The sequence below is a fragment of the Tursiops truncatus genome, chromosome 8 (assembly GCF_011762595.2).
Source record: "Tursiops truncatus isolate mTurTru1 chromosome 8, mTurTru1.mat.Y, whole genome shotgun sequence".
Lineage (NCBI taxonomy): Eukaryota > Metazoa > Chordata > Mammalia > Artiodactyla > Delphinidae > Tursiops > Tursiops truncatus.
This window is the reverse complement of record NC_047041.1, coordinates 90,773,221-90,797,115: the sequence shown is the minus strand read 5'-3', so window position 1 is coordinate 90,797,115 and position 23,895 is coordinate 90,773,221. Positions and strand designations below refer to the sequence as shown.

The 23,895-nt window shown below is 38.3% G+C and overlaps 1 long non-coding RNA gene across 1 annotated transcript in view; it reads left to right on the top strand.

Annotated features, from left to right (window-relative positions):
* LOC109552215 (uncharacterized) overlaps positions 1-18,437 on the top strand; it is a 292,534-nt gene extending 274,097 nt beyond the window's left edge. Inside the window, exon 6 of the long non-coding RNA XR_002178979.3 lies at positions 18,397-18,437. This is a non-coding gene — a long non-coding RNA (uncharacterized lncRNA). The remainder of the gene's footprint in view (positions 1-18,396) is intronic.
* Positions 18,438-23,895: the final 5,458 nt, after the last annotated feature.

The following is a 23,895-nucleotide window of genomic DNA, read 5'->3' as shown; positions in this document are numbered from 1 at the left end:
CATACATTTCATGATAACATACGTTTTTTCCCAATCATGAGGGAAACGGGATATGGAGGACATGTGATAAGAAGGGGGGCAATCAGGGGGAATCAGTGAACCATATCTTTGCATATCATGGGAAATGTTTGCTTGTTTTGCTTTGCTTATTTGTTGAATTATCCGCATAGACAATTTTGCTCTGCTTTTTAAAAGAGTTATTATTATCCCTATAAATGTAGACAGTGGTCATCATTGTCTTTAGTTATTTATTTAATGGTTGTTTGTTTGTTTATTTTGGTTGCACTACATGGCATGTGGGATCTTAGGTCCCTGACCAGGGATGGAACCCGCACCCCCTGCATTAGGAGCGCGGAGTCTTAACTACTGGACCTCCAGGGCAGTCTCAGAATTGTCTTTAAAAATGATAGGGATATGTGTGTGGAAGAAAATTAAAATGAGAATGACTGATGAATTGCACAATCTCAGTGAATGAAGTAAAGGGCACATCACTAGGCCTTTTCTTATTATAAAACCCATCTCCAGCCTCTAAGAAAGCAGAGCCTGTCATTTACTTTAAACAAGAAAAAGTAGGGAACGTATCAGAATCACCTAAAGATGCTCTCTTATGTGTTTTTATAACCCCAAAAGTAAACATTCAAAATGTCCTGAAATAGGGCTTCCCTGGTGGCGCAGTGGTTGAGTCCACCTGCCGATGCAGGGGACACGGGTTCGTGCCCCGGTCCGGGAAGATCCCACATGCCGCAGAGCGGCTGGGCCCGTGAGCCATGGCCGCTGAGCCTGCGCGTCCGGACCCCGTGCTCCGCAACGGGAGAGGTCACAACAGTGAGATGCCCGCGTACCGCAAAAAAAAAAAAAATAATAATAATAAAAAATGTCCTGAAATAGGAAGAGTACATCATCACATTTATCTGACACTTAAATATCTGGAGTTTTAGACACTCCAGAAGGAAACATCATTATACATTTGTCCCTTCAGTGAAATCGACTGTGCGCACTTTAGCAGCACCAACTAATTGGCTCAGTTCTGCCAATAAGTGCATTTGCCGATGGTGCCCCTCTTTAGTTTTATAAACATTCAAAAATATTCACTCAAATTGGCTAGCTCCCTAGCGACCATCTTGGTAAAGACGAACACCTTAGGTGGTGAGAACAAGCATTTCAATCCCATGAAAGTAACAGCAGAGGTGTTTTTCTTCTGCTCTGTCTCCCCAGTGAATATTAAGCCTCTTTTTCTTGAAAAGAAGGAACAAATTAGGCACAGAATTCTCATCTCTCAACTTCATGTTAGTGGCAATGGCAGGTTGGAAAGTGTCTTTGGGGGCAGCCTGATGCTTGTTTTTCTTTCTGAGAAAAACTGCATTAGACCAAAAGAAATGCCCCTGAGATTTAATTATCTCCGTGCATTATTTTTCCCGACAGACACTTACTCTTTTATTGTGTTGCTCTGTTGAAAAAATGTTTTAGTAGTTGTATTCTGTGTTCCTAATGGTAAAGGCAATATAACTTCAAAGATGGAATGCTCTGCCTTTTTTGTCTTTGACAAAAGGGGCTGAGTGCTTTGAATAATTTCAAGGTGACATAAATGTTTATGGTCAAGATGGGTATGGAAAAGGGCTGGAATATGGAAATTGGGGTATTGCCCCTTCAGATGTCTCATACTTTTTGCCTCTGTCTTTAGATCTGTTTTGATTGGTGGTAACACAAGCTGTATGCATCTAGGTTATTCAAAAGAGAGCTCTTTTTTATAGAAGTTGTTTTCACAAACCTCAAGGATAGGGATGAAAATGGACATCAGGAATAGACTGAAGCCATTGACTGTAAAATGAGAGGGATCTGAGGAAATTCACTTTTTCATCTTTCATCTCTGCTTCTTTCTGCATATCTGTTGTTATTGTTTTAGGTTTTCTCTCTCCTTCCAGGTTTCCCAATGCATTTGGTGGGATATGACCACCATCAAACATAGCTCAGTTTATGACTTCACCACTCAGCCAGACTGAGACTCTAATATTCCCTCAATTTAAAATTTCCAGGGATGACTTTCAATTAGTCCAGTCTCAAGTGTCCATTGTCTGTATGTTGTCTATAAATTGTATCCAGGATGGAGTGTCTATTGTCTGTCTGTTGTCACTAAATTGTATCCAAGAATCAGAGTCCAGCCAGGAAAATCATGGCTGTTCCCTTTTTAATTATATGGATAAGGAGAAGGGGAAATGTGAAGAAAAATAATCAGGATGGTTACCTGAAAACTAGGGGCTGGGAAGGAAGGGAGGCAGAGACAAAACTGTAAGTATCCATATTACTACTTGTGTTATGATTGGCAATTATTAATCTGAAAATAAGAAAACCACAGGCAGGTATATTTTAGGCATAAGGCTAAATGGTTCCATTTTTAAAAATTTTGAGCAATATATGCTTGAATCTGGCATTAGCCTATCATGGGAAGCATCTGGATACTTATTCAATTGTTAATTAATTCATTCCACAATCCTCCCTGTTCATTCATTCATCCATCCATTCATTCACAATGAAAGTCCTTTTGTTTGTTTATTGAAGAGATGCAGGATTAGAAGCAGATAGGAGCATTTAAGCAAGAGATGCATCCAGAAGAAATCTCAAGGATAGTGGATGTGTTGGGCAGGGTGTGATAACTACTAACACACACACACACACACACACACACACACACACACACACACACAGAGTTACAATGGCTTAGCACAAAAACTCTATCTGAGATGGGAAGGAGTTCTGCTTTATGCTGAGATTTAGAGACTCAGGCTCTTTAATGACCCTGCCATTCCCTACACCCCCAGAATGTTCTGCTGGATCCTCTGCCTCTGGCCAGCTGGTGAATGAAGAGAGAAAATGGGAAGATCTCATGAAAAGTTTTAAAGACCAGACCTAGAAATGGCCTGCTTCACCTCCTCCCACATTCCTTCGCTCAGAATGCCCTTATACAGCTGTACCTAAGTACTGGGAGGCTAGGATATGTGATCTCCCCACGCACTCAGGAAGATTAAAGACTAGTTTCGCTCTTAGACCCTGAGCAAGAGAGGCATCTGCTCTGGGCTGGGCGTTTTAGACATACTCTCAGTATTTCTTCCGGCTGCACCACTCCCTGCAGGAAATGAGAGTACAAGGCCAAGGTCCAAGGGCACCTGGGATGCTAGAATTCTCTGAAATAAAATGTCCTTGTAATTATATATTTCCAGGGGCAGCTTGGTGCTGTTCCCTTGGTTCATCTTTTCAAAGGTCGATGGTGCCTCCTATGTGCATATCCTTAGGTCTCAGGGGTAGCCAAGGGCTGGCCCTTTCTGACAAAACTTACATAGTCAAACCAGGTGTGTATGATGCCCCACATGGTACAGGATGGAGTTCAGGTGGGCCGGAAACAGGGAGGCCATGGTAGAGGAATGGGGGCCTGGGCACAGGTTTTCTCATGCTGCTATGTTCTAGCATGGAACTCCAAGGAGTTCAAGGATCCTAAATTCAAACTCAAACCTAGCAGTTCATATGGTTACGCATGTATTTGATAATGTAGCTAGGATTTAGCAGGTTGTTAGTTTATAATTGTTAAACATTGAGATGGGTTGTACGTGGGCCTCCACCCGTACTCCTACCTGGGGCCCTGAAAATATTAGGGATGTTACTTGTGTGAGCTCCTGCAGTCTCTGACACAAAGCACAACCAGTGGAATTTTATGCTCTACCTTATATGCTTCTAAAAGGAAAGGAAAACTTAAAATAGCTCACTTCTCTTAGACAAGAGTCAAAATCGAATTGCTGCATTTCACCAAGCATTATTCAATGGACCATTTCTGCTTCTATTACTCTAAGCACTAATAAACTCTAAAAAGCAACTAATAAATATTCTGGTTCCATTTAATAATAGCTACTTAAAAAAAAACCCTTATATGTGCAGGACACCATGCTAACAAATGACATGCATTATCCCATTTAATTCTAACAACTGTGTTAATTAAGTTTTATCCTTGTGACAGTCAGGAAACAAGCTGAGGTAGGAAGTAGCAGATTGAGAATTCAACTGCAAGTTTAACTTTATCAAAGTTTAACTTTACGCATTCTTTCCAGTAATAGTACACCATTGTCTTAGACTAGAATGGATCTTAGATATCAGAAAGTCAAGTGCCTTTTTCCCCTTTTCATTCCTGAATAATCTCTTTCACAGACCAGCCAGGTAGTTGATCTGTCTTCATATAGGCACTCTCCAGTGACAAGCTCCTTATGTATTAATAAACTAAGAACATTAGCATACTAAGGCAGCAATTTTAGACTGACGAATTGTGCTGCATTTATGTGTAAGGAAAAAATGGGGACATTGCAGCCAAGGGACTAGGACTTGTTTAGAAATCACTGTCCATCTTATTTGTATTATACACTAAAAACTTGAATATTCCAATGTTAGTGTGTCATGCACATAAATCTTACTTTGGGAAAAATAACTTTAATTAAAATTTAGAGACCCCAATTAGTTGAGTTGTCTTTATTTTGTTTTTCTTTTTTTTGTGTGTGTGTGGTACGCGGGCCTCTCACTGTGATGGCCTTTTCCATTGCGGAGCACAGGCTCCGGACGCGCAGGCTCAGCAGCCATGGCTCACGGGCCCAGCCGCTCCGCAGCATGTGGGATGTTTCCGGACCGGGGCACGAACCCGGGTCCCCTGTGTCGGCAGGCGGACTCTCAACCACTGCGCCACCAGGGAAGGCCTTGTTTTTCTTTTTGTTATCCAAATAGAGGGATTAGGGAGACACTTGAGCAGAACATGGAGATTTTTTTCTCACCTCAATCAAGTCCTACCTGTGGCCTCAATCAAGTCCTACCTAGTCCACACTAGTCCTACCTAGTGTGTGTGTGTCTTACTACAAGTAGCATAATTCTCTAATTTATTATCTAAACTTAGACACTTTTGAGGATGAGACAGGATGCCATTTATAGTTATGCATAAACTGAAACAGTCCCAGGAAAATGGATCCATGTTCACCCTAGTCATAAATAAAAACAAGTGGACCAGGACACGTATTTATATAACACACCCAAAAAGGCAAGATATGGGGCCAGACACAGATTAGTAGCTGCCAGAGGCTGAAGGTGAGGTGAAGGGTTGACAATAAAGGAGCAAAAGGGGATTTTTGAAGATGATGGCATAGTTCTATACCTTGATTATGGTGATGGCTTCATAACTGTGTGCATTTGTCAGAACTCATAGAACTGTGCACCAAAAACATCAGCTTTACTCTGTGTAAATTGTAGCTTAATTTTCTTTAAAAAATAGCATGGTTAAGAGGTCCTATAACAAGAATGTCAGAAATCTGATAAAAGGAGGAGACACCCTCTCGGGAAGAAACAAGAAACAAAACAAAACAAAAGAGTAGAGCCCCTTTGTGACAAAGTTAAAGAATCAACACCACCCTGAAATCATTCGAAAGGAGTAGAATCTCCTTTAGAGAGCAGAAGAGTTTCCTTCCCCTATTGCCACACACCGTGTGGCAGCTCGGGGACACTAGGTACTGCAGAATTATCATTGCACTGCTTGGTGGAAGGCAGAAGGCGAGTGCTGACAAGGTATGACTGTGGTATCTGACAGAGGTGGTGGACCCTGGCAAGTGGATATGGTAGAACCGCTGAATAACTATTTGGGAGGAATGCTCAGTGAACTACCCTGACAGTGCAGTGCTGTTCCTGAGAATATCTGAGACATCTCCTGAGTAACAGCATGAATATTTGGGGGTAGGGGTTGTTTTCACACATGACTGAGTAGGAAGAGGTGGTTAAATATGGGCTCTTCCTATTAACATTACTGCATCCATATCCACAGGTTGGTGAGGTCAGCAAAGCTTGAGTTATCTAGACTTAAAGCACATTAGGTAGGAGCGTCTCAATTGTAGGACATCTTTCTAATGACTCATATCATTTTCATATTGGTGATATCGTTACTATTCAATTTCAATATCAATAAGCTCCCCAGATCCTTAAAAAAATGCTTGTCTTTAATTAGCATTAGTTCAATCGTGGCCCACAGTGATTTTATCTTATATCTTGTCCTATTTTTCCACTTCAAAAGAACTATGTCATTCATTTTCACAGGATACCCTGAAATCTCTAAGGCCCTTACAGCTCTAAAATGCAAGGATTCTACAGTTAAATTTATATTTAAAAGGCCAAGCCAACTTGCTGCCATTAATGATGTTATTGGAAGGCCATACACATAGTATTCAGATTCTAGCCCTACCCCTCACAATGGGAACTTTAGAACCATTTCCACAGGTGCTAAAGAAACAGGAAATTCACAGGACTTTCTTATAGGTATAGGGATATTATAGAAATAAAATGTAGAGAGAAAACTAGAAATCCATTCTAAGCACTTAGACCAGCATTAAGTACCCAGTAAGCATTCAATTGGTGTCAACTGTAATAAAGATTCAATATTATATTCTGCCTTGCCATCTGGAACCAGGAGGGCTTCAAACGACCTCACCACCTGCTCTCCCCAACCCCAATACTACTCCCACAGAAAGATCCCCCAGCAAACCACTCTCCCTATCAAGAGGACCAGGCAGAGCGCCGCTTACCCCTGAGTAGTACGCTTTAGCTCTCTGCTACCCTGTAGAATTATCTAAGCCAACCGATCACATACTCTTGTGAGAACCAGGGACCACGTCACCCACTTGTTGCTAAAAAGCCTGCCTCCTCAGCTTCTGCTGGTTCACTTTGTCCCCAGATGCAGCTCCCTGTATGTGGCCCCACGTGGCCTTGTGTCCTGGGCTGTGAGTATACGTGACTATTACACTGCTGTCCATCTCATTTCATCTTTTCAGCTTCAGATGTTGGGTGTGTGCTTCCCTAGAAGAGGGTGAAGAAGAGGCAATCAAACAAGCTGTTGCTAATTACTAATGTAACACTAGCAGTACTAGGTAATACTATGACCACTCTCAATGTGAATACTCTAAATCCTGAATGGAGACAGAGGCGTAACCACACAGACTGCAGCATGAGACTTGCTAGCATAAGTTCCCAGGACTTATGCTTCAGAACTTCACGATGCCAGGATTCTGATTTCCACCCAAGAGATGAACAGAACATGTGGTTTACATAGAACTGTCGATAGCATAGGAACAAATTAGCAGATTCATTGCAGGACTTGTTAGTCATCCCCAAAGACTGGCTGGGGGGAGCCTGACATAGCACGGCAGCCCCTCCCTAAATCTTGAGGACTTAGGGAATATGTATGAAGATTTTGGTAAGTCTATATAACCTACCTAACGATTTTTGCACATCCACTACCTAAACTAAACAGAATGGAGATTGAAATGATAATAGCCAGAGAAGTTTGCAGAGGTGGGAGAGAGCTTTGCGTCTCCAGTGACTGTATACGCAACTCAAGTGTTCCCAGGCTACATCAGCTATGGCTGCTTAATGAAGTCACATAACAACATGTGTAAATCACATTACACTAACATGGCCCACTTTTGATTAACTCAAGTCTACAAAATTCCCAGTGAGGTGACATAAGGGTTCTCGGGGGTTATTTTACATGATTTTATTCTTCTCTGGTATCCTTTCATGGCTTTCCTTGGCCATTTAATATCTTATTACTGCCACTGCTATTTCTGTCTTCTTTTACCTCATTCTCGTACATTTCAAGGCTTTTAACTCTGATATTTCCAACCCTTAGTCGTACGATGCTGAAATAGCCCTACATTCACTGCAGTCTTCCTCTGGTGAGGTGGTTCTAACTTCTGCAGAAAAAACAGGATTTTTTTCCTCATCCTCAGTTTCTGCTTATGCCCATCATTGCAAACAACATCTTCAGCTTCTCTTTGAGATCCTTCTGACTACAGGCCCTGGCATCGTCATGCCCTGCCCTTCACTGTTTCTTCTTTCTAGGAAAGAACTGACAGTCACTTTCTTCTCATATTGAAAAAAGTATCCTAAGCAAACCACATGCTAAATGTTTATCCATTCTCTTTACTAGATATACACATATATGGCTGAAATTCTAATTAATCTCAGGTCAAGATCCTTAATATATAAGATCAGGCAGCAGGGGTAGGCAGAGAGCTCTGCAGCCCATGTGTTCATTCAAATATTCATCCACTCATTCATTCACCCATTCATCCATCCATTCATCCTATAAGTAAATATATATTAAGCCCCTTCTTTGTAAGAAGCACTTTGTTAGGCACTGGAACATCGTGATAAATAAAATATACTTGATACTTCCTTTATGCAATTTAGAATCTAAGTTGGTGATTCTGTGAATGGCTGCATCAGGACCAGGTAAAACATTTCTCAAAAATATAGAATCTTGGACCCACACCCGACTTACCGAATCAAAATCTCTCTGACTGGGGAAGGACATGATCTGGGAAGTTGGATTCCCTTACTGAAGAGAGAAGGTTAATTGGAAAGTACTAGAATTAGAATAGTGTCGACTTAAAAAATATTCACAGCCTAAAAGTTGGGAGTTATGTTTTATTCAGCGGAAATTTTTAGGACTTCATGCCTGGGAGGCAGCATTTCAAGTAATCCTGAGAGAACTGCTCTGTGGAGGCAAGGTGGGGAACCAAGTTATACAGAAGTTTTGCAACAATGGGCAGGTAGTCTGAAAGTCAAAAGGTTATTGTTAAAGAAAACCAGATATCCCAAGTTAAGGAATTTAGCCCTTTTCTGTGTATGGGAAGATGCAGGAGTCTGGGCTCACTGAAATCATTCTTTCGAGATGCACCTCAGCTGTCTGGGGCCAGTATCCCCATTCTGAGTTTTTTCAGTATCCCCACACCGTAGGGAGTGGCTGCAGTCTGATGGTGGCTAGATGGCAGGTATTCTTTCCTTCTTGAGTTTCCTCAGGGCTCACTGGCTCACGTTGGAGGGCTGAAATTGCCGATGACTGTGGCATCCTTTGTTTACTGACATGGCAGGCGATATTCCATTTATCAATAGTTATAGAATTCTTGGCCAGAAAAGCCAAGAACGTAAGAGTAAACACAGAAATGCGTTGCCGGAAGAGGTGATTTCGATCAGTCAAGAATGTCAGCCACAGGAAGTAAATAAATGGGGGGCAGTTCAAAAATATGACAATAGCCGTATCTGAGATCTACCCTGATCTCAAGGCGGAGCAGGCGTTGCAGAGGCTTGGAAATTTTATTCCAATTATCTGGTGCCTACATCCTAAGAGGAGGGCATTAGGAAGCTGACTTGAGGTCAAAATGGTCAGAGCACAGAGCACCAATGCATTGCCTACTGCAGTGACTCTATCAGATCCTCTAGGCTAGATGGTCTGTGACCCTCCTGTTGAGGCCATGGGAAGGAAAAGAAGCCCTCCGGAAGGTACTCTGAGAGCCGTCACTGATGCTTCTTTTTTCACCAGCTTGAAGCCTTGGCTGCCTCTCGGGCAAGACACCTGACTGATTTTTCTATCACTCTCTAATCCCCACCTTGTCAGTTAAAATATTTCAGCAACTCCCTTAGGCCAGATTAATCCAAGTTAAGTTTAAATTAGATGGCTCAGCAATATCAGTCCTTGTAAAAAACTTTCAGGTAGAGCAAAAGCCACACCATCTCCCTCATCATAAACAGAGGGTCTTGAATGGAGCCCCTTAATGGATCTTCTTCATGGCTCTGGGGCAGAGTGGGATTCATTTGTATTACACCTCAGTCAGAATTTTTTTACAACCCTGAGGAAGGATACATTTTACATTAACATGAAGCCTCAACATTTCTCAACACAGCTGTAAAATTCCGCTTTTAGCAGGATGCTGTTAGCAATGCAGACGTCTCATCATGCCACTCCTCTGCTAAAACACTTTCAAGGACTCTCACCACCTACTGAATTGTGTCCTCCCTCCTCTTGCTAGAATACAGAGTCTCCTCTAATTTAGTCAGACACTCCTTTGCTGCCTCACCTCCACTTCACACCCCAGGCACTTTTACACCTCCAGGCAACCGGCTCCATGCACCGATTGCCAGGACGTGCTTTCCCAAATCCTCCTCCATGCCCGGACTCAAGTCTGCCTTTCTCTCAAGACTGCCTTCTGTGCTTCCAATTCTGTTTACCCAGCCTTCAGACCTTTTCAAATACCACCTCCTCCATTATGTCCTTCCATACTTGAATATGAACAAGACTACCTACAACATACAAATTCTCATAATATCCTTTACTTCCAATATCTAAGTATATAAATGGTGGTTCAAAAAGTCTTCCGTCTTGGTCCTGGTCACATTCACGGTTGCATCGGGCATCTATGTCTGGATCAATGCGTTATGCACAGTAGCTTCTCAATAATACACTTCCCATTTCATTGGATATGCTCTATTTCTTCTCTCTTTTTGTGACCCTAAACCCCCTTTTTGTCTTTTTTGTCTCTTTCATATGCTGACTATCAAATCCACTCTAGGTCCAGTGAGAAAGATGATGTTTAAACAAATGTCAAACTCTACTACACACTTCAGGGGAATAAAGTTTGTTTTTAGCTGCGAGGATTAGAGAATGCTTTTAAAGCACTTCGGAAGGAAAAAAAAATCTCCCTGCTATAGTGAGTAGTGATTTCCATTCCTGTAGGAAGTCTCAGAGTATTAACTAACACTGACAAAAGAGTCAGGATGGTACACTCAGAAAGTTAGCTGGTGGAGACTGGTGATGTGATTTTCAAGGGCAAAGTCTCCTTGGATTCTGAGACTAAACCTAAGGCTAATGAGTTTTCGTTGTAGAAATCTGGCCAGAAAGACAGTGGTAGCTGCTTTCAGCAAGAAGAAAAATTGTATCACTAGTTCATTATCTGGCCTCAATTTTTGCTTGCTTTCACAAAAATTAAAGCAATTCATTAAGTTTTATGTAAGTGGGTTTTCTTTTTCTAAGTTTACCCCCTTTTGGTGCTCGATGAACACGTTTTTTCTTTCTAAAGCCAGTTTTTTAAAATGCGTGGTGATAAATGCAGGATGCTAAAGTCCACCTCCATCTTGAGAACTTTTTGTAACTCGCCTCAGGAGGTCACTTTCTGAAACTGTGGAGCAAGTGTCAGTTTGCAAACCGCATAGCTTCCCGCGTCCTTCCTAGGGAGTCAGTGCTGAAACAGGGTTGAAGGCTCTTATGCATCCTCCACAAAGACAGTTAAACAGTAGGCATTGAGATGACGGAAATTTGACTGAAGTAAACCATGAAAACGTGCTTTCAGTTCCTTCAATCTCTCTAACTGAAGAGATTTAGACAGTTGAAAACATAACAATAATCTTTCTCAAAATATGATAATTCCTGTCAGCCTCTATTTTGTAGAAACTTAAGAGCATAAACAAGTGAAAACACAATACTCTGGGGACAACCAGAATCCAGACCACAGAAGAATTATTAAGAAACTCAGTTTTATTTTTTTCTGAGTACACACGGTTGTATGAATTGCCTGTATACAAAATATTTCGGATTCCAGATTAAACAGTGCTTGACAACTAAATAGAGAGGTTTCATTTATAATTAGGACTTTTTTTATATAGTAAATATCTTGAAAACACTAGGCAATTGTTTATCCTTGTGAGCATAGTTCCCCTCCCCAATTTTTTTTTTTTTTTTTGCAGTACGCGGGCCTCTCACTGTTGTGGCCTCTCCCGTTGCAGAGCACAGGCTCCGGATGCGCAGGCTCAGCGGCCATGGCTCACGGGCCCAGCCGCTCTGTGGCATGTGGGATCTTCCCGGACCGGGGCACGAACCCGTGTCCCCTGCATCGGCAGGCGGACTGCCAACCACTGTGCCACCAGGGAAGCCCCCCTCCCCATTTTTTAAAGCAATATTATTATAGAGTATGTTGTACTTAAAGTAGAAAAACAGTCAGACCACAACCAATTCAATCAAATACATTTAACATTTATAGCTTAATCTAAGTTCATATATTAACTTATGTATTTAATTACATTAATTTATTAATTTATTTACTCTAAGCAATGGATGCTCTTGACAAAAGAAAAAAAAGCACTCTGTCCTGCACAGAGGCTCAGTCTAACTCCAACCTTAAACCTAATCCTTCTTCTACACACATCTTATCACACATAAACTATAAATCACAAGTCACCGTGATAAGCTGGAATGAAGAACAAGTACAAAATGACACAAAAGAATGAATAGGAAAGAGTTTCTATTTTATCCACTAAAACAGTGGACTCCAAAGTGGAGTGAGCCAGCCTCACAGATGCTCAAGACAAGCCACTGGCATAATGGAGGAATATTGGGACCACTTATTTATGTTTATTTTTATCTTATTTATTCTGTGTGTGTGGTTTCTAATGTATGCCTTATATGTAATACAGAGATATACAACTTATAAGTAAATAATAGACATATTCTGAGAGTGCTTGTTCTTTTTATTTTTGACTTACAGTGTACACAGTATAAAAACTGTAGGCTGCTTATCTTAGCATTGTCAAGCTACCAGATGACTTTAAGATGGCAAGGACATAGCCTGGTTTAGATTTTAGTAAGATTACTTGGTGACAATGTGGAGGGTAAATGAAAGGGAGTGAAAACTGACAAAGATGTAAGTGAAAGATGATGCATCTCTGAGCTAAAGTAAGCGAAGTGGAAATGAGTAGAAGACTGATTTGAAGTGTATTAGGGAGGACGAATAAATAGAACGTAACATAATGTTAGGCGTGAGGGAAAAGGGTACCTAGAAAGATTCTACCTCCCAGATTGTAGGTTTCGTGATAGAATAAATGATACATCATTAACTGAGATCTTTAATACAAGAAAGAACTGGGGCTGATTTGAAATAAGGGAAAGCATGAGTTCAGTTTACCATTTGAGTTGGATATGTGTGTAGGACATCTTTCTAGGTAGAGATGTTCAGGTAGCAGTTGAATATTTAAGTCTTTTTCTGAAGAGGAACTAGACATTGACCAGATTTATGAGTGTTTTTAAACATAGATGGTAGTAGAGTTTTTTTATCTTTTAAGTGAGAAGGCCAATTTTAGATTTCTTGGAAGTACTTAAAACCTTGTTCATGGATGGAATAAATAGTTGTTTCCATGGTATTGTTTCTTAGTGCTAGAAAATTCTTCCTGAAACAAATTATTTGCTGCATAGGCCTACATTTGCAGTCCCAAAGGTAAGAATCTTGGAGTACGCACATTTAACAGAATGCACAAGACTGGCTTAACCATTAGGACGGCTGCAGAGATCAAAACAGGGTCAAATGTAATTGCAAGACTGCAACAAAGGGCTAAGGATAGGACAGAATTATGAAGGGTCTGAATTGAACTGGGGTCATGATAAAGATTTAGGGTGAGGAGAAACATGAGTTGTATCTAAACAATGAGAGAAAAGGGATAAGCCTTGAACTTAATCAAGTGTCCTGTTCCCCTCTTTACTGCCCACATTTTGCAGATGGCCTGCTATGGCATGGATTTTGATTAATGTTGATGGAATAAAATTGGAAAGAATTGTAAATAGGAAAAAATAATACTATACAAAATGAAAAGCCAATTCGTTCTGATCTTGAATCATGGGGTCAGGTCTCCTGGATCTTGTCCTAATTAGTGTTCCAGGGCTAATGACTGTAAACATATTTGCATAGTACCTTTTGGACCTTTGTGTGTGTGTGTGTGTGTGTGTGTGTGTGTGTTTGTAGTGGTGAATTTATATGTGAATATTATGAGTTTGAATATATACCTATTTTTCTTTAAAAAACTGGATTATACATACTTATACTAACGTGTGGGCTTCAGTCAACATTCACCAATTTATTTCAGTATATTTCTCATTTTTAAAGGCTATATAGATATATAAAGACAATAGGGGTATTGTAGTTTACAAAAGTAGTGGCAGTTTATGTAACTCTCCAATTCTTTCACTGTGATAAAGTTTCAGTGATGCAAGGGAAAGTTTTAAAATTCTAATTCCTCAAGAAATGAAGCATATTATATGGAAAACACTTACTACCATCATCAACATAAACACATAGTATGAAAGGACTACACATACTAGGATCATCTGTGGGAATACAGAGTTATGACTGCCACCTCACATTCACGCTGGGACAGACAGAATTACCTGAACAATTTAAAACGTGTGTATATATATAGATGAATGCATGTATACGTAAAATGTGTATATGTGAGAGTGTGTCTGTGTGTCTATGTACCAGTAATTAGATTTGCATAAGTCAAAGGCATAGATGCATGTGTGATGGGATTTCTAAGACTTATCTCCCCAGAACGATGAGTTGGGTGTAAGATACAGTAAAGTTGTGTGAACAACAACTAAACTCAATAAATGTAAGTTTGGAAAACATATTTTTCAGATACTTTTTTTGTTGCCATTGACAACTCAACAAATTATCTTAAACTATAAATATAAACTTCAGAGATGGCATTCAGTGACAGCTAAATTCTGATGTTCAAGTAATGTTATCAGCCTTTGACTTTCTCTCATTTTTCTTCTCAGGGAGACTTTCCTTTTGTGGTAGGTAAGGCCTGGCACATAATAGATGCTTTGCAAATATTCTTTGAAAGAGTAATGGTGAGCTACAACCTACTAAGAAATAAGGAAGATGATTCTTTTTGCCAACAGTTCTAGCAAAAATCCTATAATTAAGCCCCACTGACCCAGTGTGGGTCACTTGTTTCTTGTTGCACCAACTTTGTGGTCAAGGGTATAAAATGCACAGATGGGCCAGGTATGAGTCCCTGAGATATGACATAAAAGGATACAACTTGATGGAATAAATTTGTATGGTAAAGCACAGATTTTGTGCCTGATAGGTATTTGAAAGATCTGAAAACATGTACAATACCTTCTCTGTCTTAAATGAATTCACCACCTGGTAAAGAAATTACCAATTCGAGTATGGACTGTTAAATTTGATATTATCTACTCTCTTACTTCTGGGATTTCAAGAACCTTCAAGTTAGTACCCATATAATTTGCAAATGAAACTCTATAACTCTCTTTCAAAATACTGTGTTCAATTATTATTATTAAATACAAAATATTTAGTACTCAATAATACAAAAGTGCTTTTTATACAAAGTTTATGTTTTCTAGATTAATCATAACTATATTTCTATAAATAAACTTCTCCAAAGGAAATTATCCTAAAAGTCTAATATTGTTTTTTGTGTCCAGAAGAAAATACACATTTTAAAAAGTCTGCTCTTAGGAGGATATAAAAATGACTGCAATGAGATATTTGAGTCAAAGCTGCGATCATGCACAGAGAGCCACGTTATAGTTTATTCTTCATGGTGAAGCCATATGTTCTGACTTCACTAAGAGTTACAAGTCATAAGCCTCATTCTTGAGGCCAGATGCATGCAGTTATTTGGAAAGCCAAGTGGAACTCGGTTGCTTATCCTATCAACTTTTCCATCAGCTAAGGTCTTGGCTTACGATGTTTTAGCGATAATTCATGAAAAATGTATCAAGAAGGTAGCATGGTTCGTCACCAGCTGGAAAGAGTTGACAGAAATGATGTTTCCTCTCTCATCAGAGCTTTTGTACTGAAAAGATTAAAGCTTATAAGTTGACCCATATGAAACTGTCCTTTTTTATATCAACCATCAAATATTAACATGATTCTATCTAATACGTAGGCAAACACCAAGTACATGAATAGTGATGACACAGTAAAAATAGTTTTAACTTTTTCCCCTTTGTTATTTATATGCCCATGCAGCTTAGCCAATCTTTTCTGGTAGGGTTAGGTAAACTTTAGCTCGAGCACAATTGAAGTATCACAAGTATTTAATTTGTGTGGCCCAAATTAATGAGGTTGAGGTTCTGCTCTACTGCCTTGTTAAATTCACACACATTGACTTCTTGTGGGAGGGGAGCCTCGTGCAAGGACTTCTCCACCTCCACCCAGTTACTACAAATTCAAATAACACTGGCTTTAGCAACTCACCATGGGAAATTGACATAATTAAGCACCCTTCAAAGAAAAATAGACTCTGATGCCTCTAATGTTATTAAATATTTACTGTGCACATCACTGCAGTAAATTCTCTGACGGAAAGTGATTCTACCAAAGTAGATCAAAGGAGAACATCATATCACCTTGTAGCAAGTGTATCCAGCTCTATAAATTATTAAACAATATATATCTATATGAATAAAATATAAATGAAGTAGCTGCATAGTGTGGAGGCTGAAGAGTCCATGAAAGTGTGTCTGGAATATGTTTCCCAGTACTTCCAATTCTCAGCCTAGACATAAAGCTTGCAATGCTTATTTCTACAGGCAGGGATTCCCTTATATTGAATGTTCACCCCCACACACACACTGCAATTAGAATTAAGGAAAAAATAATAATAATTGTTATAGTATGGAGTACAGTTTCTTGTACAAAAAATTAAATCAAAGGAATCAAAAATGGTCACGGAATTAGAAAAACAACCCAAATTATGTCAGGTCCAAACCTGGTCTTTTCTGATATGAAACTTGAAGTAGCAAAGGAGAAAAAAATACCTGGCTGATATCTGTTAATATCTTACGTTCTCACTGTCCAGAAAGACTGAAGGAACCAGAATGGCAAAGCTATCTTTTGTTGAAATACCGTTACATCTTAACTTTTGAGTGTCTCTGGATTCCAGATGGGAGAACAGAGGTGCTAGACATTTTTTGAAATAACTTGATTTAAAAAATAATAATTTGAAAAACCTAAGACATTTGGTAAAGACCAAGAAGAGAGTGTGTAGTCAGCTAATTTGAACTCCTCCAAACCCTATATTGCAATTACTTGGCTGGATAAATACTACCCCAACCGTTCTCAAAGAGAACTTAACTAGTTATGAAGTTAACTAGTCATTGGCATGGTAATTCAAAAAGAATTTCTTCAGATCACCAGAAAATACAAATATATGTGGAAAGGAAAATTGAAATATGAATATTGACCAGATATCTATCAGATACTATCATAGTGTTTTGCGTGACATATTTTTTAATCATCAGGAGGAATTTGAAGTAAGTAATATTATCATCACTTTTTAAATGAGGCAGTTGAGGCTTATACAGGCAGAAAATTTCAGCCCTCAGATTCAAATCTAGATTTCAATCAAGGATCCATGTTCTGTTCCTTACATGATGTTGCATCTGTAAAAAAAATTGAGACAATACAAGATTAAGTGCCAAAATAAATAATATATTTTAGATTTCAGATAGGAAGATATAAAAATAAAATAATAATAAGCTGGAGTTTTCAGGATCTTTTTCCAAGAGATCTCTTACTAGGACATCATATCTTCTTGTCTGTCCTATCAACTCCATCACTGGAAGCAGGTAGAGTTAAAGATAAAAATAAGAGTCAGTAAAGTTTAGAGACTCTGTTTTTTGTTTGTTTGCTGTTTTTTGGTTTTGTTTTGTTTTTTAGTCTTAGAATTCTAATCTCAGAAAAGACTGGGCATTTTCTACTGATTACACCAAGATTGGCTCCACTGTATTTTTCTCAATGTAATCATGATCTGACCGCTTCTATAAATTTCATTTTCCTTAAATGTTGTAGGAATTTTTCCAATGTTACTATAAACTTTTTGTAAGCATAATAATCCAGGGTTCATTAATGTTTAATTCTAAATCACCCAAAAAGTCAGGTGCTTTTTCTGCCCAAAATAGTTAATGCTTTAATCAATATCTTTTTGCAAAATTACGTGTCCACATTTCTTAGATTGCCATAACATTTCATCCCAGAAAGGAGCTAGTTAAACAAAAGGCTATGAGATTTTAAAAAAAAACAGCCTTTCATTCTGAAAATTTTCAAATATGTATAAGATTAAAGAGAATAGTCTATTAACCTTCATCAACCTCTCATTTATACATCAAAGTTATCAATAATTTGCCCCCTTAGATTTGATATATTTCTCTCCTCACCCTTTTTTGTTATTTTTTTTAATCAGTTTTGCAGAGCATTTTATTCAAAATATTATTTTTCACTACTAAATTTTTCAGTATGCATTTCTTTAAAAAAAATATATGAACACTTTACATAAGCCTAAATCATTATTGCACCTAAAAATTAACACCTAAATTCTAAAAATTAACAATAGTTGCTTTCTGTCATCAAGTACTCAGCCCATATTCAAACTAAAAATAAAAATGGTCTTGCTATCCAGCTGGTCAGTTGGAATCAGAATCCACCAAGTTTCACTCACTGCATTTGGTTTTCCTCTATTGTGTTTCTTAAATCACTTTTAATTTATGTGTCCACATTTCCATCTTATTTTCCTGTCTCATTAACTGGTTTCAGGAAACAGGTCAGTTTCTCAGTAGAACTTACACATTCAGGATTCATTTGATTACTTTTTCATGGTGTAATTCAGCTTATCTCTATATCTTCTGTTCTTCTTGTAAAGTCTAAAGTCTCGGCAAGGCTACTTTCTAGGTGCTGTTTTGTCTTTCAGATTACATCTCATCAGGATCACACAGCATCCTGCTTTTATGGTAAGATGATGATTTCCCAGTGTCAGTCTTGCTCTTTTATTGTAAAGTTGCATGTTTCCTTATATGATCAGCAAGTCATTCATGGAGTAATATTTTATTTTCTGGAATAAGTTCTCTGTTTACTTTTCCTCTAGAGGCTTTAGCAGTCATTGATGGACATTGCTTACATCAATTATTTCATTAAGGATTGCAAAATGAAAATAAAAGCTATTTTATTCATGTTACTTAATTGCTTTCCTGAAAGATTTCATCAAATTACTCATATCAATATATAATTATATCTTTATCAACATGCCTTTGCCACAGTGAGTATTGTTTTAGGAAAAATATTTGTTTACTTAGACAAAAATATATATTTTTTGTTGTATGAAATTTTACACATGGTTCCAGTATGTTTTTTCTATCTCTATTTTCTATTATCACATCATATCAAATTCAATAAATTTAAACTGGGGTTATCGACAAAACTTATGAGAGAATTTTATTTTTACATTATATATCTGAAATCCCAACTTTTCTTCCCTCAAAACTCTGTAGAAAAGTATTTTTAAATAATGTATTTCTTGGAAAAGCAAGTGTTAAGATAAAATAACGTATTTTATGATTAGATGAGGTAGGACTGTTATTTGTTTGCTTTTGTTCTATTCAAGGGTCCACAAACTTTTCTCTTAAAGGGCCAAATATTAAATAATTTTTCGTATTCTACCTTTTAGAAACAAATTACAGTCCTGCCCATAATGAAGAGGAGGTGATTATAAAAGGGTGTGAATAACAGGGATTTGGAATCATGGGGACTGCCACCTAGGTTCTGATGTGTCTGATCTTTAGACTTAATTGTAAGTACCATGAACTTATTAGACTTTTGTGAGACTATCTCTTTAGTCTTTTTTTTCTCCTGAGACATTTTGTCCAAATGAAAGAATTTTCTAGGGCCCACCTTCATCTCTTTAGAAAATTTAACCATGTGCTTTATGGATAGGCTATTGATTTGGTCTTTACCCTGAGGTTGTGACTTATTGTTACTCCATTTTTCCAGCTGTAACTTTTATTTATTGGTGACGAGAAATTGTTGCATCTTTCTACCCCTCGAGTGCAAGAATTTCTGTATTACCTCTCTTACCAATAATACTTATTTGCAAACCTGCCAGTTCTTTTCTGAGTCATCTCTGTCTTAGCACCGTGTCAAATTCACTCAATAACAATTAAGGCAAGCTGGTAAAATTCAGTTTTGCTATTCCTTTGCCTAAAGCCATAAGATACGATATTTGTCTTCCAAATTATCTCAAACAATAGTAGTATCAATATTTTGCCACTGAATAACACTCTTAGTTGGAAAGAGAAAGGAAATGCAGGCCAACAGAAGTCATGTTTCCAATCTCCGTGAACAGTTCTCTCACTGGTCTGTTCCTAACCCTGAAGCCAATGTCACATGTTTTGGGTGTTATTTTTTCTGACAGTCCCCCATATCTAGGCACAAACTTCTATTTAGTCACTTTTGCATAAATGACCTCTAAATGTCAGGAGCTTAAAAGAAGAAAAATGTGTAATCCTCATATTATAATATGTCGATGGAGGGTCAGTGCTGAACGGCTCCTACTCAACTCTTGACTTTTCCTCTTCTGAAAGAATATCATCCTCCACATTGTTGCTGCTTCTCTGGCAAGAACTTAATACAAAGCTGTAGCTGAGCGGTCATCAACGTGCAGCTGGCATGTAACATGTGTGAGAAGTAAATCTTTTGTTATAAAGCACTGGGATTTTGTGGCCATTTGTTACTATAGCAAAGCTTACAAATATGTGGTCTCTTAATAGATGGACATGGTAAGAAAAAAGCCTGCGGGGATGGTAGTCTGGGATGAATGGCAGAAAAGCTGTTCAGAAGTTAGTTTCCATGCAGTAAAAAACAAACATATATGGGTTTATGTGTGTTTGCCTGTATATATGCATATAGGTATATGTGTGTGTGTAGACAGAAAGATGGGTGGATGGGAAAAAGGAAGGAAGGAAGGAAAGAAGGAGGGGAGAGAGAGAGGGAGGAAAGGAGAGAGGGAGAAAGGAAGGGAAAGAAAAGAAAAGAGAAAAGAGAAAGCAAAAAGAAGATTTTTAGGGAAGCCCTCTTCCCCCAAGGCTTAGAGGAGCCGACTGGTGGGGGGATGTTGGGGAATCAAATTCTTTTTTTTTTTTTTTGTTTCTTTTGGCCATCTGGGCTATTCTGGCTCAGAAAAATGTATATACATACTTTAAAAATATTCTTCTCAATCCATCTTCACTGATGATGTTATTAGATATTTCCCTCACACCTTGCTTTAGTTGTTGTTTTTTATTTATATCCTGGTTGTTAACTTTTGCCCTTTTTTTTATATCTTTGTGGGTATTTTAAAGGAAATTTATTAGAGGGCATATTGAGAATTACTAGTGTTCTTCAATATTAAGCTAAATTTATTTTCCAGTATTTTGGAGGCTGGTGTTTTTCCCTTTTAAAAAATGGTGTAAGTAAGGCATTGCATATTTTTCCTAATGTGGTTTGCTTACTTAGAAATAGAATTAACCTCTTGAAAATAAGGAGGTATTAGTTCAGTGAGACTGTTGGTGGCTGTAATCATCTCTCTTAATTGTTGGCATGATTTGGGACTGCAAAGGGAAAGACTCATCTGGGGAGGCCAGATGGGAGCTCTGGTATTGCAGGTATTGTGCCATTCCCTCTCTCTCCAACACATGTTCCATCCATGGTAGGGAGGTGCTCTGTATTCCTTGAACCTCCTCTTCCACCAGGAGACAGTATCATACTGTACTTCAGGGAAGATTTATAGCCTGTTGAATTCACCTGTTGTTGTTTTTTTTTCCTTCTCCAAGAGCTAATGGGAGCAATAAAGAGCACAAGCTCATGAAAAGACAACTCTTTGTCAGCTGTGTCACTACAATTCAATACATTCACGTACAAGAAAACTGTGGTGTCTGCTACAGCGGGTGCAGTTATACCAACTCTCACCCTTCACACCCCTCCCCTCATCTTGCCAGAGAAATAAGAGGAACAATAGTCACTTGGTCATATTGAAATTTCACTACAACAGGAGACACATTAGCTGAGAAGCTAAATCTCTCACAAAATCCAACACCGTCATTAATTGATTTACAGTTGTATTTCAGTATCAAGCTCTTTTTCTGCAGGTTGGGGGAAAAAGTTGGACTAGCTTTCTTCTAACTCACTCTTTCTCTTTAATTTGTTTATATTTACTACTCAGAACAAATGGTGATTTCAATAAATAAAGAGGAAAAACATGAATTATTATTTTCTCCAGCAGATGCCTAGAAAAATCACTTATTCATTGGGCGAGAGGTGCATTTATTACCTTCTTCTTCTGGTAAACAGAAGTTTTCTAATAAAAAAGACTCTAACTATTGCTATACTAGTTGTTTGGGTAACTATTTTCCCCCTCATTGGTAGTGCAGGAAATATGCTAATAAGGATTTGGCATTTATAGAGGAAGAACTGCACAATTTCCCCAACTTTGAAAAAATTTCTTCTCTGCAGAAATCATTAGGTTTCTGTGCATAAGATTTTATAGTGACATAGTTAAAATTAAATTTTAGAAATCTATCATAAAATAAATATTTTATTTTGGATTCTTTTTTCCTTAATGTCCCTTAGAGTAAGGGCAGGAGGTCAACTATTATTTAAAGTAAAGGTTGAAATTAGGAAACTCGTAGAAATATTATATACTAATGATAAAGAAGAGAAAGGAGAAAGAAAGAGAAGGGGAAGAAACTGTACAGAAAGGAAACTGACCAAGAATTTCTGATATTTAAATAAATATTCATAAAGCTCATAATACAGAATAGGGCACAGAGTAAATGATCTTTAAGTGTGTGCTAAACAGATATGTAACAACTCTCCTCCTATTTACCTCTGAACTGAGCAGTTAACAAAATTAAATCAAATAGCAAAATCTAATTGATATTGGGAGCAATGTGCTCCCCTTCAGTGACCTACAGTGGTATCATTAGCACACTGGAAGGAGTTTCTAACTTTTTTCCCTTTTCACTTCACCTTGACAGGTCCTATTGATGATGATGAATCATTTGTGCATTTGTTTCCTTTTTGGACACTCATTGCATGCTGACACTGGTACATTTTTTGCTGCCTTTTTTACTTGGTAGCAATGAGTGGTGCCCTTGGTGTTAGTACAATTGTTTCAGTTTTGAAATACCAAATAAGATAATGAGACCCCAAGAGTCACTGATGGAGAGGAGAGTAGATCAGATGGGGTGATGGCTTTGTCTCCAGAGATTCCTGGTAGTTAAAAACCTGCTTAAATGTCCATTCCATAATAAGTCTGATTTCCCTGGGTTTAAATTATGAACCAAGAGCTAGTTTGGCATTTTGTAAGGTTTATTAAAAGGCAGGGATACGTTTCCAGTGGGAGAAACTAACTTGATCGCTGTAAATGGAAACTGACCAACAATGGGGGTCTGGTAAAATGACAAAAACCTTAGTGAAAGAAGCATGCAGTTTTGCCAGAATAGCATAAAGTCAAGATATTGATATGTAATTCGATCTCTTACCTGCCACTAAAAATAAGAAGCCTTGTCAAAACTCTAGGCCGTGGCATAAATGGATAAATACCCTGGATGGCTATCAGTCTGTCAAATTAGAGTCTTCATTCAGTGCCTCCTATGCTCAGTTAATTCTGAAGAATCCTTGTTCCAATACATTAAAGGTGAAAAATGTGCATTGCTAATGTCTGAAAATTCACCCAGTCTCTTATTGCATACAGTTGTTTTCGGATCCCGGGATAATGTTTCTAATATGCATTGACTTTCATCCCTTACATACATATGAGATATGGTAGTTATTTTTTAACTGGGATATAGACTGACGGAGTAAAGGATTAGCTCAGAAGGTGGGTATTAGAAGGACACTTGCAGCAAATGTGGCATAGGATCTTGGCAAGAGATAATGTGATTTAGTGTTTATATCCAACGTTTGTCACTTTTAATTATGTGGCTTCAGCTGCTGCTTAACTTCCCTGAGCATCGGTGATCTCAACTCATCTTGTGGCACATCTCTGGGTGTCATAAGATGTCATAGCCCCCCTCTCAGGATTACCATCAGGGTCAGATAAGATGATAATAAATGTGGAGACAATTGAATTGGCAACTGGAAGTAGTGTATGGACAAATATTAGTTTTATGAGGCATTAATTTAGTGAACATTTATTGAATTTGTTCAAAGTGTCATGTTTTGTAATAAGCGCTGGAAATACAAAGCTAAGACTCCGTGTCTGCCCTCAAGGATAAACACAAAATTATTAGTAAAATACTCCAAAATTCAAAGCTAGTCCTAGAAACTTCACTTCAAGGTATCATAAATAGTGAGAAGAGTGACACAATATGTTTAATCACTCCTTTAAGCTATTTCTATTTTGGATAGAGTAAGTGCTCCAAAGGAGTGACTACTT